The sequence below is a fragment of the Cervus elaphus genome, chromosome 12 (assembly GCF_910594005.1).
Source record: "Cervus elaphus chromosome 12, mCerEla1.1, whole genome shotgun sequence".
In the NCBI taxonomy this organism is placed as follows: domain Eukaryota; kingdom Metazoa; phylum Chordata; class Mammalia; order Artiodactyla; family Cervidae; genus Cervus; species Cervus elaphus.
In genome coordinates this window covers 88706057-88718044 of record NC_057826.1, presented here as the reverse complement: position 1 = coordinate 88718044, position 11988 = coordinate 88706057, and positions in this window count along the sequence as shown.

The window sequence follows — 11988 nt, the reverse complement described above, 5'->3', positions numbered from 1 at the left end:
TTTTCTCATTGTTAGTGTATAGGAATGCAAGGGATTTCTGTGTGTTAATTTTATATCCTGCAACTTTAGTGTATTCATTGATTCACTCTAGTAATTTTCTGGTAGAGTCTTTAGGGTTTTATATGTAGAGGATCATGCCATCTGCAAACAGTGAGTTTCACGTCTTCCTTTCCTATCTGGATTCCTTTTATTTCTTTTTCTGCTCTGATTGCTGTGGTCAAAGCTTCCAAAACTATGTTGAATAGTAGTGGTAAGAGTGGGCACCCTGTCTTGTTCCTGATTTTAGGGGAAATGCTTTCAATTTTTCACCATTGAGGGTAATGTTTGCTGTGGGTTTGTCATATATAGCTTTTATTATGTTGAGGTATGTTCTTCTCTTCCTGCTTTCTGGAGAGTTTTTATCATAAACGGATGTTGAATTTTGTCCAAGGCTTTTTCTGAATCTATTGAGATAATCATATGATTTTTGTCTTTCAATTTGTTAATGTGGTATATTACATTGATTGATTTGCAGATATTAAAGAATCCTTGCATTCCTGAGATAAAGCCCACTTGGTCATGATGTATGATCTTTTTAACATATTGTTAGATTCTGTTTGCTAGAATTTTGTTAAGGATTTTTGCATCAATGTTCATCAGTGATATTGGCCTGTAGTTTTCTTTTTTTGTGGCATCTTTGTCTGGTGTTGGAATTAGGGTGATGGTGGCCTCATAGAATGAGTTTGGAAGTTTACCTTCTTCTGCAATTTTCTGGAAGAGTTTGAGTAAGATGGGTGTTAACTCTTCTCTAAATTTTTGGTAGAATTCAGCTGTGAAGCCATCTGGTCCTGGGCTTTTGTTTGCTGGAAGATTTCTGATTACAGTTTCGATTTCCTTGCTTGTGATGGGTCTGTTAAGATCTTCTATTTCTTCCTGGTTCAGTTTTGGAAAGTTATACTTTTCTAAGAATTTGTCCATTTCTTCCAAGTTGTCCATTTTATTGGCATAGTGCTGCTGGTAGTAATCTCTTATGATCCTTTGTATTTCAGTGTTGTCTGTCGTGATCCCTCCATTTTCATTTCTAATTTTGTTAATTTGGTTCTTCTCGCTTTGATTCTTAATGAGTCTTGCTAACAGTTTGTCAATTTTGTTTATGTTTAAAAAAACCCAGCTTTTAGCTTTGTTGATTTTTGCTATGGTCTCTCTAGTTTCTTTTGCATTTATTTCTGCCCTAATTTTTAAGATTTCTTTCCTTCTACTAACCCTGGGGTTCTTCATTTCTTCCTTCTCTAGTTCCTTTAGGTGTAGAGTTGGGTTATTTATTTGACTTTTTTCTTGTTTCTTGAGGTAAGCCTGTATTGCTATGAACCTTCCCCTTAACATTGCTTTTACAGTGTCCCATAGGTTTTGGGTTGTTGTGTTTTCATTTTCATTCATTTCTATGCATATTTTTATTTCTTTTTTGATTTCTTCTATGATTTGTTGGTTATTCAGAAGTGTGTTACTTAGCCTCCATATGTTTGAATTTTTAACAATTTTTTTTTCCTGTAATTGAGATCTAATCTTAATGCACTGTGGTCAGAAAAGATGACTGGAATGATTTCAATTTTTTTGAATTTACCAAGGCTAGATTTATGGCCCAGGATGTGATCTATTCTGGAGAAGTTTCCGTGTGCACTTGAGAAAAAGGTGAAGTTGATTGTTTTGGGGTGAAATGTCCTATAGATATCAATTAGGTCTAGCTGGTCCATTGTGTTATTTAAAGTTTGTGTTTCCTTGTTAATTTTCTGTTTAGTTGATCTATCCATAGGTGTGAGTGGGGTATTAAAGTCTCCCACTATTATTGAGTTATTGTTAATTTCCCCTTTCATATTTGTTAGCATTTGCCGTACATATTGCAGTGCTCCTATGTTGGGTGCATATATATTTATAATTGTTATATCTTCTTCTTGGATTGATCCTTTGATCATTATGTAGTGTCCTTCTTTGTCTCTTTTCACATCCTTTATTTTAAAGTCTATTTTATCTGATATGAGTATTATGACTCCTGCTTTCTTTTGGTCTCCATTTGCGTGAACTATTTTTTTCCAGCCCTTCACTTTCAGTCTGTATGTGTCCCTTGTTTTGAAGTGGGTCTCTTGTAGACAGCATATATAGGGGTCTTGTTTTTGTATCCATTCAGCCAGTCTTTGTCTTTTGGTTGGGGCATTCAACCCATTTACATTTAAGGTAATTATTGATAGGTATGGTCCTATTGCCATTTACTTTGTTGTTTTGGGTTTGTGTTTATACAGCCTTTCTGTGTTTCCTGTCTAGAGAAGATCCTTTAGCATTTGTTGAAGAGCTGGTTTGGTGGTGCTGAATTCTCTGAGCTTTTGCTTGTCTGTAAAGCTTTTGAATTCTCCTTCATATCTGAATGAGATCCTTGCTGGGTACAGTAATCTGGGTTGTAGGTTATTCTCTTTCATTACTTTAAGTATATCCTGCCATTCCCTTCTGGCCTGGAGGGTTTCTATTGATAGATCAGCTCTTATCCTTATGGGAATCCCTTTGTGTGTTATTTGTTGTTCCTCCCTTGCTGCTTTTAATATTTGTTCTTTGTGTTTGATCTTTGTTAATTTGATTAATATGTGTCTTGGGGTGTTTCGCCTTGGGTTTATCCTGTTTGGGACTCTCTGGGTTTCTTGGACTTGAGTAACTATTTCCCTCCCCATTTTAGGGAAGTTTTCAGCTGTTATCTCCTCGAGTATTTTCTCATGGCCTTTCTTTTTGTCTTCTTCTTCTGGGACTCCTATGATTCGAATGTTGGGGCATTTCACATTGTCCCAGAGGTCCCTGAGGTTGTCCTCATTTCTTTTGATCCTTTTTTCTTTTTTCCTCTCTGCTTCATTTATTTCCACCATTTTATCTTCTACCTCACTTATCCTATCTTCTGCCTCCATTATTCTACTGTTGGTTCCCTCCAGAGTGTTTTTGATCTCATTTATTGCATTATTCATTTTTAATTGACTCTTTTTTATTTCTTCTAGGTCCTTGTTAAACATTTCTTGCTTCTTCTCAATCCTTGTCTCCAGGCTATTTATCTATAACTCCATTTTGTTTTCAATATTTTGGATCATTTTTATTATCATTATTCTAAATTCTTTTTCAGGTAGATTCCCTATCTCCTCCTCTTTTGTTTGGCTTGGTGGGCATTTTTCATGTTCCTTTACCTGTTGGGTATTTCTCTGCCTTTTCATCTTGTTTAGATTGCTGTGTCTGGAGTGGGCTTTCTGTATTCTGGTGGTCTGTGGTTCCTTTTTATTGTGGAGGTTTCACCCAGTGGGTGGGGTTGGATGATTGGCTTGTCAAGGTTTCTTGGTTGGGGAAGCTTGCATCTGTGTTCTGGTGCATGGAACTGGATTTCTTCTTTCTGGAGTGCAATGGAGTGTCCAGTAGTGAGTTTTGAGATGGGTCTATTTGTTTGGTGTGACTTTGGGCAGCCTGTATGTTGATGCTCAGGGCTATGTTCCTGTGTTGCTGGAAAATTTGCATGGTATGTCTTGCTCTGGAACTTACTGGCTCTTTGCTGGTGGTTGGTTTCAGTGTAGGTATGGAGGCTTTTGGATGATCTCTTATTATTTAATGTTCCCTGTAGTCAAGTGTTCTCTGGTGTTCTCAGGTTTTGGGCTTAAGTCTCCTGCCTCTGGCTTTCGGTCTTATTCTTCCAGTAGCCTCAAGGCTTCTCCAACTATACAGCACTGATAATAAAACTTCTAGGTTAATGGTGAAAAGATTCTCCACAGTGAGGGACACCCAGGGAGGTTCACAGAGTTACATGAAGGAGAGGGAGGAGGGAGAGAGAGATGAGCAGGAGGAGAAAAAGGAGGACTCAAGAGGAGAGAGACAGATCTACGCAGTACTCTATTCCCTAAGTGTTCTCTGTAGCCCAGAACACCCACAGAGATTCACAGAATTGGATTGAGAAGAGAAGGGGGAGGGAGGAAATAGAGGTGATCTGGGGGAGAAAAAGGCGAGTCAAAAGGGGGGGAGAGTAATCATCACACTCCTGAGTAAAAATGGGTACTGAATATTGGATTCTTAAATGTCCAAAATTGATATCAAATACTGAAAAACAAAGATTGAAAATCTAGAGTAGAGGTTAGACTCTTAAAAATACAATTTTAAAAACAAAAACACACAAAAAAATAGGAAATATATATGAAGTTTGCTTTAAAAATAGGGTCTTTTTTTTTTTGCAAGGTTATAGTGAAATGAAAATGAAAATTAAGGAGTAATAGAGGAGTATAGAGGACTTTAAAAGAAAATTAAAAAAAGAAAAAAATTTTAATTAAAAATATAGTAAAAATATATGAGAATGAAAATGAAAATGAAGGAGTAATAGAGGAGCAATAGAGGACTTTAAAAGAAAATAAAAGAAAAAAGGAAAAAATTTTTTTAATTAAAAAATAGTAAAAATATATGAAAATGAAAATTAAGGAGTAATAGAGGAGTAATAGGGAATTTTGAAAGAAAATAAAGGAAAAAAATTTAAAAAAGAAAAGAAAAATTTTTTTTAATTAAAAAAAATGGTAAAAATATATCTAGGAATTTCTCTGGAGCTGTTCCGGGCAGTGTGGGTTCGGTTCAGTTTCAGATAGCTCCTCGTTCCAGCTTACACTTCTCGATATCTACAGGCCCCTTCCAGTGTAGTCAGTGTTACCCACAGGGATTTTAATCTGTTGCACCAGTCCCTTCTGAAGCGGTTCCCTTTGTTTATTTGGCTTCTGTTTGCTGGTCTCTTCAGTGTCTAATTTCCGCCCTGACACAGGCGGGGGGAGGTGGCCTCTCGATTAGGTTCGCTTGTTCAGCGGGGAGGGAGGGGCGCTGCAGACTGATATCGCTGTGTGTGGGGAGCGCTCGCAGTGTTCCGGCCACACTGGGTTTGCCCCCGCTCACGGGAGTGTGCTTCCCCCGTCCACACTGCTCAGGCTCCAGGCTGCTCTCCAGGGAGCGGGCCCCTGCGTGACACGTGCGGTTCCAGTTTTCAGGTATTCCACAAAAGCGCAGACTCGGTTGCGCCTGCGTTTTGTGCCTTCCCCGCCCGAGCAGCTCAGGCAGCCAGGAGCTTGACGGGCGCACTCTCCCCGGGTGCGGTGCGCCTTCTCCCCTCCGCGGGCCCAGCCTCAGTTTCCACGGGTGCAGGTCGGGTGCGCCTTGTGTCTGTTCTGGGGAGCTGGTCTCTAGCCCAGACCCTCCTGGTGGATGTCAACCATCCAGAATCTCAGGAAGTCTTTGGTTAGAAACTGGAGGCCTGTTTGCAGTTTGGTAGGGGTGCCTCTCTGGGGCCGAGTTTGCCCCTTTCCCTTCCCCCCTGCCTCCTGCCTCCGGCAGGGGATGGGCCGGTCCACCGCCGGCTAGCTCTTCTCTGGAATTGCTCAGTCCCTTTGTTCTGCGAATGGCCCGCAGTGTGTTTGGGCAGGTTAATTTTCTCTCTCTCTCTTGCTATCCCACAGTTTAAGTTGCTATCTCACGTTAGCTCCCTCTGATTGCCCTCAGGGCATTCAGGCCCAGTCCTTACCCTAAGCAATGCCGCCAGCTCCTCTCCGTTCCGCCCCCACTTGCTGGTGGCAGATGCGGGCGTCTGGGGTACTTTTCTGCTGGGAGTTGCTTTTAGGCATGTAATCTGTGGGTTTTATTTATTTTTCCTCCCAGTTAGGTTGCCCTCTGAGATTCGAAAACTTCCCCAAGACCTGCCAGTGAGAGGGTTTCCTGGTGTTTGGAAACTTCCTCTATTACGACTCCCTTCCCGGGATGGGTCTCCATCCCTAGCTCTTTTGTCTCTCTTTTTATCTTTTATATTTTGTCCTACCTCCTTTCGAAGACAATGGGCTGCTTTTCTGGGCGCCTGATGACCTCAGCTAGCAATCAGAAGTTGTTTTGTGCAGTTTGCTCAGCATTCAAATGTTCTTTTGATGAATTTGTAGGGGAGAAAGTGGTCTCCCCATCCTATTCCTCCACCATCTTAGCTCCTCTCCCCTAGGACATTTCTTGAGGGCAGGTGTTTTTTACTTACAGCCCACAGGCCTGGTGAATATTAAATGCCCGTGAGCAAACGCTTCAAAGTTGTTGTTACGGGCAATGGCCACAAGGCGGCAGCGTGTCTTTATGCCCCTACCCTGGTCATTGGGGGAACCAGAGCCTTAGGGAAAGTCCTGTTCCTGATCGTCAGTTAGAGTGGAACGCGCCAGAAGAAACACCCAAGACTTGCATCCCATTCCTCCTTCCTTCCTTACCCCTGCCCCCTGGACACATCCCGATTCCTGCAACACCACGCTGTGGAGGGTGCTTTCATCATAGGCAGGGTGACCCTAAGGAAGGAAGCTGCAGGCGGGAACCCCATCACCTGGAGGCGTGGAGCCCAGGGGGCTTTCCAAAGCTCCTCCAGCCCAGAGGCTCCACATTCTTTGGGCGCAGTAGGAGGACCCGCCAGGATCTGGAGGCTGTGGGCTGGTGCAGAGGGGAACAGGCTCACCAGGTCCATGGGGCAGGGCTCATTGGCTGGCGCATCCTCCCCACCTCCCTCAGCCCCAAGACAGTCCATCCAAGGGACCCAAGGCTTCAGGGATGTGGCAGCAGCCCAAGTTACTAAGGCCCGAAGGGAAGAGAGTCAGCATTCTCTTCTTGTAATTTGTGTTTTGTGTTGGTGTAGAGCTGACTTACAGTGTTGTAGAGAGTGTGTGTTTGTTTCAGGTGTAGAGCGACATGACTCACTCGTGCATGGCCATGCACATGCTCTTTTTTGGGTTTTCTTCCCATGTAGTTTATTATGCAGTGTTGATTAGGGGTCCTCATCCTATAGTGGGTTCTTGTTGATTATTTTACAGAGAGTCGTGTGTGTATGTTCATCTCCGCCTTCTCATTTCCTTTGGCCACCACCTTTCATTTTTGGTAACCCTAGGGTACTTGGCTATGTTGTGAAGCTGTTTCTGTTTGGTAAAGAAGTTCATCTGTATCTATCTTTAGACTCCACCTCCAAGAGATATCATATGATACTTGTCTTTCCTGGTCTTACTTACCTCACTCAGTGTGATGTCTCTGCTTCCTTCCTTGTTGCTGGATCTCACCCTTTTTTATGGAGTGATGGTGTGATGTCACACTTTTTATGGTTGAGCGCTATTGCTCTGTGAGTGTGTTTACCCCATCTTGTTTACCCATTCATCTTTCTTTCCCACTTAGGTTTCATCCATGTCTTGGTTATTGTACATAGTGCTGCCATGAACATTGGGTGCACCTGTCTTTTAAAATTATGGTTTTCTCTGGATCTGCACCCAGGAATGGGATTGCTGGGTCCTATGGTAATTTTCTGTTTAGTCTTTAATGAACCTTTGTCCTGTTCTTTGTGGATTTAATGACTTTCATTCCCACCAACGGGGGGGGAGGGTCCTTTTACCTCTATTCCTCTCCAGCATTTATTGTAGATTTTGTATGCTGACCTTTCTGACGTGTGTGAGGTGATGCCACATTGTCCTTCCAATTCACAGTTCTCTAATGTAAGTATGTTCTCTAACATACTTACAGATGTTGGACATCTTTTCTTGTGCTTTTCTGTGGAGGAAGGTCCATGTAAATCTTGTGCCCCCATTTGACTGGGTTGTTTCTTTGATATTGAGGTGCATAAGCTGTTCATATGTTTTGGAGAGAAATTCCTCATGGTGTCTTTGTTTGCACATATTAGTTGCATTATGAGGTTTGTCTTTCTGTTGTGTTTATTGCTTCCTTTGCTTTGCCAGTGCTTTTAAGGGGAGTTAGGTCCCATTTAATTATTTTTGCTTTATTTTTCATGATTCTAAGAGGTGGGTCGAAGAAAAACTTGCTGCATTTTATGTCAAAGTGTGTTCTGCTTTTTCCCTCAAGAGTTTCATATTATCTGTCCTTCTATTTAGATCTTTAAACTATTTGAAGTTTATTTCTGTGTATGCTGTTAGGGAGTATTCTAATTTCATTCTCATGACCATTGCTTTAAAAACCTGCACACTGTTCTTCATAGTGGCTGCTACTAATTCACCTTTTCACTAACCATGTAGGAGGGTTCCCTTTTTTCCACACTTTCTCCAGAATTTATTGTTTGTCAACTTTTGGACAATGGTCATTGTGAACTATGTGAGGAAATACCTCATTGTAGTTTTGATTTTCATGTCTCTAATATTTAGTGATGTTGACATCTTTTCATGTGGTTCTTTTAAATGTTACGAGTTAAACTTACCTCTTGAAATTGGCCACTTGAACTCCTGCCTTGTTTTGATTGTTTTTTTTTTTTTCAGTGACACCTCGGACATTTCTTGAAGGCAGGTATTTTTTACTTACAGCCCCTTGATCCTTGTGCTTATTAAATACCCAGCAGCACTGCCTTTCATGGTGTTGTTAAATTAAAAGGCTTCTTCATGTCCCACTCTTCTTTCTTTTTTCCCCCTGTAATTTCCTTGCTATTTTTTGCTGGAATATTGTTGATTTCTGATATGTTTGTTTCCATTGTACAGACCCATGACTCAGTTATGTGTAGATGTGTGTGTATTCTCTTTGGGTTCATTTTCATGTATAGGCAATTACCATGTGTTCAACTTTCCTATGCTATTCGGCAGTTACTTTTTGATCATCTATTTGATATATACTACTATGTATATGTCAATTCCACACTCCTAATTTCTCCCACTTGTTTCTGAAGGTTGGGGGCTCTGCAAAGGGCAACAGGCACTCCAGGTTCATTGTGGAGGCACCCTGCCTGCCACACGCTCCCAGCTCCCTCGGCCCCAGGACACTCCAGCCTGCCTACAAAAGCCAGCCAGGCTCCAGGGATGTGACACCACCCAGGTCACTGTGGCCTGAGGGGAATAGAACCAGCATTTCTTTTTCTATATTTTTCTTTTTTTACCCTATAATTTGAACAGGAGTGAATTACAGTCTTGTAGGTTGTTGCTTTTTTTTTTCTTTTTCAGTCTACTGCATCTTGATTTTCTTGGTGACCAGAAGTTTCTTTTCTAAATCTGTGAGGCTGTGTCTCTTTGGGAAAGAACTTTGTTTGTAACCATTTCTAGATTACACCTAGAGGTGATATCACATGATACTTGTCTCCCCCTGTCTCCCTTACTTCACTTGGAATGATCATCTCTACTTTATTTCTTGTGGCTGGACTTGGCATTATTTCCTACTTCTTTATCGTTGAGAAATATTGCATTGTGTGTGTGTACCTTATCCTCTGCTTCCATTCATCTGTAATTTCTACATTTACCTTGCTTCCTAGACTTGACTATTGTACCTTGTTGGGCTGAGATTTCAGGGGTTCCCATGACTTTTAAATATTTATTTTCTCTGGGTTTATGCCCAGGCGTAGGACTGCTGGGTCCTAAGGTACTTACGTTGCAGTGAAAAGGGAAAAAAGAGGAATTTGTTGCAGTAAAAAGAAAAAAGAAGACTGAAATGAGTTTTTCTCTTTCCCCTTCCTGAGAGCAAAGAAGGTAAAGAGAAGAGTGAGCAGACCTAAATAGCCCTAGTTTGTTTTTTTCTCCCAGCCATTCCTAGCTTTGCATGTCTGTAACTAAGTTTGTTTTCCTGCCCCGTAACACTGCAGGAGCTACAACTATTGAAAGTCTCCTCTATACTGGGCACAGTTAAATCATACTAAGGATAATCAGTCTAATAACAGTAGAAAACTAGGCTGGGCGCCTTTCGGACAATGCCGGTATATAGTTTCCCTAAAAAATAAAGATTGGTATGGATCAAACTAAGTCAGATGACTTAGGTATATATTGGGCTACACATAATGGAAGTTCTTGACTTTAGTTCTTACTGATGACCTTATTATTATTGCTAGCTATATTGTTTTCTATATTGCCTGTTTCAAAAGTGTTGTCCCAAGCCTACTATACAAAATGAAGTAAGTCAGAAGGAGAAACACCAAAGCAGTATGTTAATGAATATGGAATTTAGAAAGATGGTAACAACAACCCTATATGCAAGGCAGCAAAAAAGACACAGATGTAAAAACAGACTTTTGGTGCCGGGAGCCGTTATGGGAGGTCCCGCCCGTGATGAGGTCATGAAGAAAATACCGGGCAGGCAAGGCCATCTGGGATCCCATCCATGACGAGGTCACGAGGAAAGAACCTGACAGGCAAGGCCGTCTAGGATAAGGGACCCTCCAGGTTGGCCTCGGCCTCTACCCCACCCTGTATCCTCCCCCGCTTTTCTGCTGTTGTTTTTGTTTGCCCTGTTGCAGATTCTTGTGTTGCCTGCCGAGAGCTCTCCTGCTCCTCTTTCACGGAATGGGGACCAACTTAAAACCCTAATTAATAAATCTCCTGGACGCTGGTACCCTATGAAGGGGCCAGGGATGAAAGAAATGCTTCAGTTCAAACCCTTTTGCTGGCATTCTGGTTTGTTTGATAAATGTGTGCTCTCATTGCACAAAATGCTCATGATTGTTCTAGACATCCTAAGCACAGTGCGCTAACAAAAGAAACTATTAAGCATAGGCCCCTTCGCGGGGTGAGAAAGGCTCCACAAATAGAACAGCCACACATGTGCCTAATAGAAAATACTTTAGAGATTAGCTGGCGACTTCTTGCAGGTAGTTAACTTTTAGACTAAGAGCCTGTTTTGTGCCATATCTGCTGTTTTTGCAGTCCTTCGCATTTCTGTTCTGTAAAAATGTAATCCTATCTAGTTCCCATAGAGATGATGCCTATTAGAAAGAAAATAGATTAATTATAAGAAAAACAGGGTCGGCTACTGAAGTTGCTTAAGTCACACCAGGTGCAAGCCATAAAATGTTAGCAGGCCTGAAGGCCAAATGAGAAGAAAGACTCTTGTGAAGGAAAAGTATGTGGGTGACATCCTGTTTCTGCTGAAGGTCAAGTTGCTGTAATGTTTTGAGATGCCCTGTGTGTAAGCAATATGCACTTCCCCCAAAGATGTTGTTAAGGGTATAAAGGAGCCGTGCAAAAATAAACTTCAGACTTAGCCCCGAGCTTTGTCTCACTCTCTCTCTCATTCGCCGACGCCGTTCATCCTGAGGGTTCCCCTGGATCCTGCTGGGGCTGGACCCCGACATTTTGGACTCTGTGGGAGAAGGCGAGGGTGGGATGATTTGAGGGAATAGAATTGAAACATGTATACTACCATATGTAAAATAGGTGACTGATGCAAGTTCAATGCATAACGCAGGGCACTCAGAGCTGGTGCTCTGGGACAACCCAGAGAGATGGGGTGGGGGGAGAGGGGGGAGGGGGCTTCAGGATGGGGGGGCACATGTGTACCCGTGGCTGATTCATGTCAATGTATGACAAAAACCACCACAATATTGTAAAGTAATTACTCCAATTAAAATTAATTAATTAATTAAAAATTTTTAAGTGTTGTCCCTTACATTACCAAGTGTGTGACAAAATGGTTATGTAATCCCCCCAAACTATGGTCAGGTTCATTACCCTGAAGGGGCTCTGCCATCTACCTCTACAAAGATTAAATCATGGCCACTGAAGCTGCTGACCTTCAAAACCCCCTGAAAGGGGTTCAGGATGAAAATTAGGAATGAGGCACTCTGCTCTGTAAAAAAAAAATGCAGAAGAGACATTCAGATAGACAGTTTGGAGAGGAGATTTTATGACCCCCGATTCTTGCAGCTTCTCTAACCAGAAACACTAACATCACTGACAGTGACAGCCACTTTGGCTATTAAGAAAAAATTTACAATTAAAGTTAAAATAGAGAGCTGTGGGATAACTAGGCGACACTATGGTGTGATTTCAGACAGGTCCTTGTGTTGTTGAGAACCTGAGTTTTCTGAGCTGTGTCAGACTTAGGATGCCCTCAGCCATTCTGAAAACCAAGTCTGCTAGCAGCAAGTGACTACAGTCTGACTTTTTAAAGGTCTCTTCTTGTAACTGTTATACATTTAGATGAGGAAATTGCTCTGGATCATATGTTGACAAGGAAAAAAAAAAAAACCAAACAAATGTGTAATGACCAATA